The sequence below is a fragment of the Salvelinus sp. IW2-2015 genome, linkage group LG11 (genome assembly GCF_002910315.2).
Source record: "Salvelinus sp. IW2-2015 linkage group LG11, ASM291031v2, whole genome shotgun sequence".
Taxonomy (NCBI): domain Eukaryota; kingdom Metazoa; phylum Chordata; class Actinopteri; order Salmoniformes; family Salmonidae; genus Salvelinus; species Salvelinus sp. IW2-2015.
Genome location: NC_036851.1, coordinates 40,355,086 through 40,360,751, shown reverse-complemented (window position 1 = coordinate 40,360,751; position 5,666 = coordinate 40,355,086). Strand labels below are relative to the sequence as shown.

Here is a 5,666-nt window from a genome sequence, read left to right as displayed (position 1 = left end):
TGTGTGTGTGTGTGTGTGTGTGTGTGTGTGTGTGTGTGTGTGTGTGTGTCCGTGTGTCCGTGTGTGTTTACATTATTTCTGTGTTCAGTGTCGGTGTGGCTTTGTCCAGAGGCCATGGCAAATTCTTCTTCAGAGGAAACGTCTCCGTAGAAGCAGGTAAGCGTCGCTCTACTCTTGTCATTCACTCTCCCACTCCTTCTATCTTACACTCACTCAACAAACTACCAGCGCATCATCAGTTTCACATAGAGTCTGTGTATTCTGTACCTGTGGTCTGCCTTTTCATAAGGCCATGTATCAGCCCACTGAGCCTGGCCGTGCTGTAGCGTCACTGATCTGATGTTCATGTGTTTTTCAGGGCTTCATGACCTGGAACAGCCAGATGTTGCGCTGGCAGACGAATGGTAATGCAGGAGGTTATGGGTAATGTAGAGAGTTAAAGGCTTGAGCTTGGTCAGTCAAGCATTATATACAGTGGGTATCATAAGTATTCACCCCCTTGGATTTCTTCACGTTATATTGTGTTACAAAGTGGGATTAAAATGGATTTAATTATAATGTTTTTGTCAATGATCAACACATCATTTTCTGTAGGGGGAAGAATTTATTTTTATATCAATTAAAAATTAAACACCAATATATCTTGATTTGATAACTTTTCACCCCCTGAGTCAATGCATGTTAGAAACACCTTTGGCAGAGATTACAGCTGTCAGTCTTCTTGGGTAAGCTTTTCACACCTGGATTGTGCAATATTCGCCCATTGTTCTTTTCAAAATTATTCAAGCTTTGTCAAGGTGTTGGTGCTCATAACGAGACAGCAATTTTCCAGTCTTGCTATAGATTTTCAAGCAGATTTCAGTCAAAACTGTAACTTGGCCACTTAGGAACATTCACTGTCTTCTTGGTAAGCAACTCCAGTGTAGATTTGGCCTGATGTTACAGGTTATTGCTGAAAGGTGAATTTCTTTTTATCCTGAAAAGCTCCCCAGTCTTTGTCGATGTCAAGCATACCCATACCATGATGCAGCCACCACCATGCTTGACATTTATGCCAGAAAGTGTATTCTTTGCCGTGTTTTCTTCTCTCCAGGATGACTTTAGTGGCTTGTCACACACAGGATGAATGTTTTGGAATATTTCTATTCTTCTTTTCACTCTGTCTTTAGGTCATTATTGTGGAGTCACTAAAATGTTGTTGCCTCAGTTTTCTCCCATCACAGCCTTTGAACCACTGTTTTAAAATCGCTAAAGACTTTATTGGGGACATCCCTGAGCGGTTTCCTTCCTGTCCTGCAGCTCAGTTAATTTCAGGAGAACTACTCTTTATGTGTCTGGGGGTTTTAATACATCATCCACAGGCTCAGCATAATTATTAACTTGACCATGCATAAAGAGATATTAAATGTCTGTTCCCCATCTACCGATCACTGCCCTTCTTTGTGAGGCTTTTGAAAAGCTCCCTGGTCTTTGTAGTTGAATCTGTGCTTGAAATGCAATACTTGACTGAGGGACCTTACGGATGGATGTATGGGGGACAGAGGAAGGGTTAGTCATTCTGAAATCATGTCAACTYCTATTATTTCAGTCCATGTAACTTATTATGTGATTTGTTAAGTCAAATTTGACACCTGAACTAATTTAGGCTTGCCTCAACAAAGGGAGTGAATACTTATAAAATGACTATTTTATTTATTAAATTTTTCATTTGTAAAAATGTGTAGAATTTTCTTTTCACTTTCACATTATGGAGTATCTATGACCCCAAAAAATCACAATTMAATATATTTCCATACCACTTTGTAACACAACAAAATATGAAAAAATCCAAGGAGGGTTACTGCTCTCTGTAAATCTCAGTAGGCATGTTATGTTGAGCCATGTGACTTAACAGCATGTGTGTCTGTTATGTTATGGCCGAAATGTTGGTTCTTTTCATTAAGTGGTTGGTAGTATTTAGACAGTGTATGACTTTCTTCAGTATATATTTTTGGGGTGTGTTTCTACCTGTTCATTTGACAGGACGTACTGCAACACAGACGAGCACTATGAGCACCGTTCTCTCTCCCAGATCCAGGCTATTAAACTCTACCTGACCGGACGCAAACCACTCATCAAATGTGAGCCACACCTCACTGGGATCTATAGGCCTACTAACTATGACCCTAACCCTCAGCCTTAACCCTATACCCTAACCCTCAGCCTGAACCCTATACCCTAACCCTCAGCCTTAACCCTATACCCTAACCCTCAGCCTTAACCCTATACCCTAACCCTCAGCCTTAACCCTATACCCTAACCCTCAGCTATACCCTAACCCTCCAGCCTTAACCCTATACCCTAACCCTCAGCCTTAACCCTATACCCTAACCCTCAGCTATACCCTAACCCTCAGCCTTAACCCTAACCCTATACCCTGTCTGTAGAGGACTTGGTCATGTGTTTCCTGGACTGAATATCCCATCTGCTTCAGAAGACAGGAATGAATTATTATGATGTGGTTAGTCAAAATAGAATGTACTGTTATCTAGTCATGATTGATAGTGGGCGATGACTCAGTCCTGTATGTATAGGTTCCTGTAGTGAACCTGAACAACTCCTTTCTGTTGCAGGTGACAGGGAGCTGATCCAGGAGGTTCTGTTTGATGCTGTGGTCACAGCCCCACTGGAGGCCTACTGGACAGGCCTGGCCCTCAACAAGTCAGAGTGAGTCTAACTGACTAACTCCTAAACTGAACTAACTTCTTCTCAACTAACGTTGCCACTGCCCTGCCCCTGTTGTATTACCACAGGTACTGTATGTAGCAAAGTGTCTCTCTCCTGTCATCGCCAGCGTACTGTCCTCTGTACTCTGTGATATCATGACAAATATGCAGATTATCTCCCCTTATTATATTCTTACTGTACACTTGTTTGCTTCCATCATGTTTACAGAAATTCAGATAAAGGTGTGGAGATTGCTTACCTGGGCACACGCACTGGCCTCTCTAGAACCAACCTGTTTGTTGTCCAAGAGGATCTATCCAATCAGTGAGTACTATACTGAGCATCTGATGAATTAGTGAAATTAACACTGAGACAAAGCATTACAGCAATGACTTGTAGTTTCAGCAGTGACTTGTGACTTGCGGTTTGACTTGTAGTTTCAGCAGTAACTTGTAGTTTCAGCAGTGACTTGTGACTTGCGGTTTGACTTGTACTTTCAGCAGTAACTTGTAGTTTCAGCAGTGGCTTGTAGTTTCAGCAGTAACTTGTAGTTTCAGCAGTGGCTTGTAGTTTCAGCAGTTCATGGGCGAGACTGTGTATCCCGTGTCTTTGTTATGGTTTATCATGGACTGTGTTGTCTGCTGATCATCTGATAGGCTTTATCATGCGAATGACCTGCTCACTGTCCAGTGTGTTTCTGTGTCTCTGACTAGGTTGTATCATGGAGACTGTGTATCTGTGTCTCCGATAAGGTTTATCATGGATGACTGCTGTGTCTGTAGTCTCTGATACTAGTTTATCATGGAGAACTGGGTGTGTCTGGTCTCTGATAGCGTTTATCATGGAGACTGTTGATGTCTGTGTCTCTGATAGTTATCATTGAGACTGTGTAGCTTGTGACTCTGATAGGTCTTATCATGGAGACTGTGTATCTGTGTCTCTGATAGGGCGCTCTGTTACTGCTACAGCTCTCACCTCTCTAAAACCCTGTGTTGCTAATTCAATGTGCCTCACTTTCCCCCCACTGACAGCAAGGAGTGGAGAGGGTAGAATCAGATCACAATTCATACCTGTTGCCCTGTTTTACCTGTCTACACTGTTTCTTAATCTGTCTGTCTCTCTCTATCCTTCTCTGCCTCGTCCTCTCTGCTCTCCCTCTCTCGCCCGCTCCTCTGCTCTCGTTGACTCTCTCAACTCACTTTTCTCTCTATCTCCCTCTCTCCCCCTCTCTCCTCGTCTCTCCTCATCCATTGCCTCTCTCCCTTCTCTACTCTCTCTTGTGCTCTCTCCTCTCTCTTGCACCTCCTCTCCTTCTCCTCTCCATCCTCCTCACACTCTCCTTACTCTCTCTCCTAGTTCTCGTCTACTCCCTCTCTTCCTTCTCTCGCCTCTCTCTTCTCTCGTCCTCTCTTCTCTCTATCCTCTCTACTCTCTCTCTCAGTCTCTCCTCCCGTCATCTCCTCTCTTCTCTACCTCGCCACTCATTCTCTCTTCTTTATTCCGCCTCCACCTTCTCGCTCATCTCTTTTCTCTCTCCTCGTCTTCTCTCTATTGTCTCTATCTCCCTTCTGCGTCCTCTTCGCTCTCTCTCTGTCTAGCTCTCCGTCCTCTCGACTCGTCCCTCTCCTTTGTCTTCTCTCCTCCTCCTTCTCTCTCTCTCTCATTCGTATATCCCTCATGCTCTCTCATCTTCTTTCTGCTCCTCTACCGCATCTCCTCTCTCCTCTCTCTCTCTCCTTCTCCTTCTTCTCTCTATGCCCCGCTACTACTCTCTCCTTCTCTCTTTCTTTCTCCTCTTCTTCTCTCTCTCCATCTCATCTCTCTCCTCCTCCTTCTCTCTTCTTCTGCACCTCCTCTCTTCCGTCTGCTCTCTCCTTCTCTCTTCTCTCTTTCTCTCTCTTCTCTCTCTTCTTTCTCTTCTTCTCGCTCCCTCTTTCTCTTTCCTCTCTTCTCTCTCTCTTCTCTCTCTCCTCTCTCCTTCTGCATCTCTTCTCCTCCTCTCTCCTTCCTTCTCTCCTCTTTTCTCTTTCCCTCTTCTTCTCTCCTCTTCCTCTCTCTCCGTCTCTCTTCTCCTCTCTCTTACTCCTCGCCTCTCTCTGTCTCTCTTCTCTCTCTCTCTCTCTTCTCTCTTCTCTCTTTCTCCTCTCGTCGCTCCTCTCTTCCTCCTCTCTCTCGTCTTCTCTCTCTCTCTCTTCTCTCTGTGTCTCTCTTCTCTCTCTTTCTCTTCTTTCTCTTCCTCGCTCTCTCTCCTCTCTCTTCTCTCTCTCTCTCTCTCTCTCTCTCTCTCTCTTTCTCTCTCTCTTCCTCTCCTCTCTCTCTCCTTCTCTCTCTCTTTCTCTCTTTTCCTCTCTCTTCTCTCTCTCTTCTGCTCTCCCCTCTCTCTTCTCTTGCCTCTCTGCGCTCTCTCTTCCTCTCTCTCTCTCTCTCTCTTTCTCTCTCTTCTCTCTTCTTCTCTCTCTCTCCCATCCCCTCTCTCTCTTCTCTCGTCTCTCTTCTTCTGATCTCTCTCTTCTTCTCTTCTCTCCTTCTCTTCTTTCCTCTCTCCCCTCCTCTTCGCTCTGCTTCTCGCCTCCCTTTCTCTCCTCTCTCTTCTCTCGTCTCTCTTCTCCTCTCCTCTCTCTCTCTCTCTCCTCTCTCTCCTCTCTCTCTCTCCTCTTCTCTCCTCTCTTCTCCTCTCTCCTCCTCTCTGCTTCTCTCCTCTCGTCTCTCCTCGCCTCTCCTGCTCTCCTCTCTTCTCCTCTCTCTCTCTCTCTCTTTCTCTTCTCTCTCTCCTCTGTCCTCTCTTCCTGCCCTCCTCTCTCTGTCTCTCTCTCTCTTCTCCTTCTCCTCTCTCCTCCTCCTCGGTCCTTCTCTGGCCTCTCGTCTCGTCTCGTCTTCTCTCTCAGTCCTCTTCTCTCTCTCTCTTCTCTCTCTTCCCTCTTTCTCTGTCTCGCTGTTCCTTCTTCTCTTCTCCCTCTCTC

General features: G+C 45.2%; 1 pseudogene; it reads left to right on the top strand.

Annotated features, from left to right (window-relative positions):
• LOC111970722 (voltage-dependent calcium channel subunit alpha-2/delta-3-like) overlaps positions 1-5,666 on the top strand; it is a 105,425-nt pseudogene that overhangs the window by 81,612 nt on the left and 18,147 nt on the right.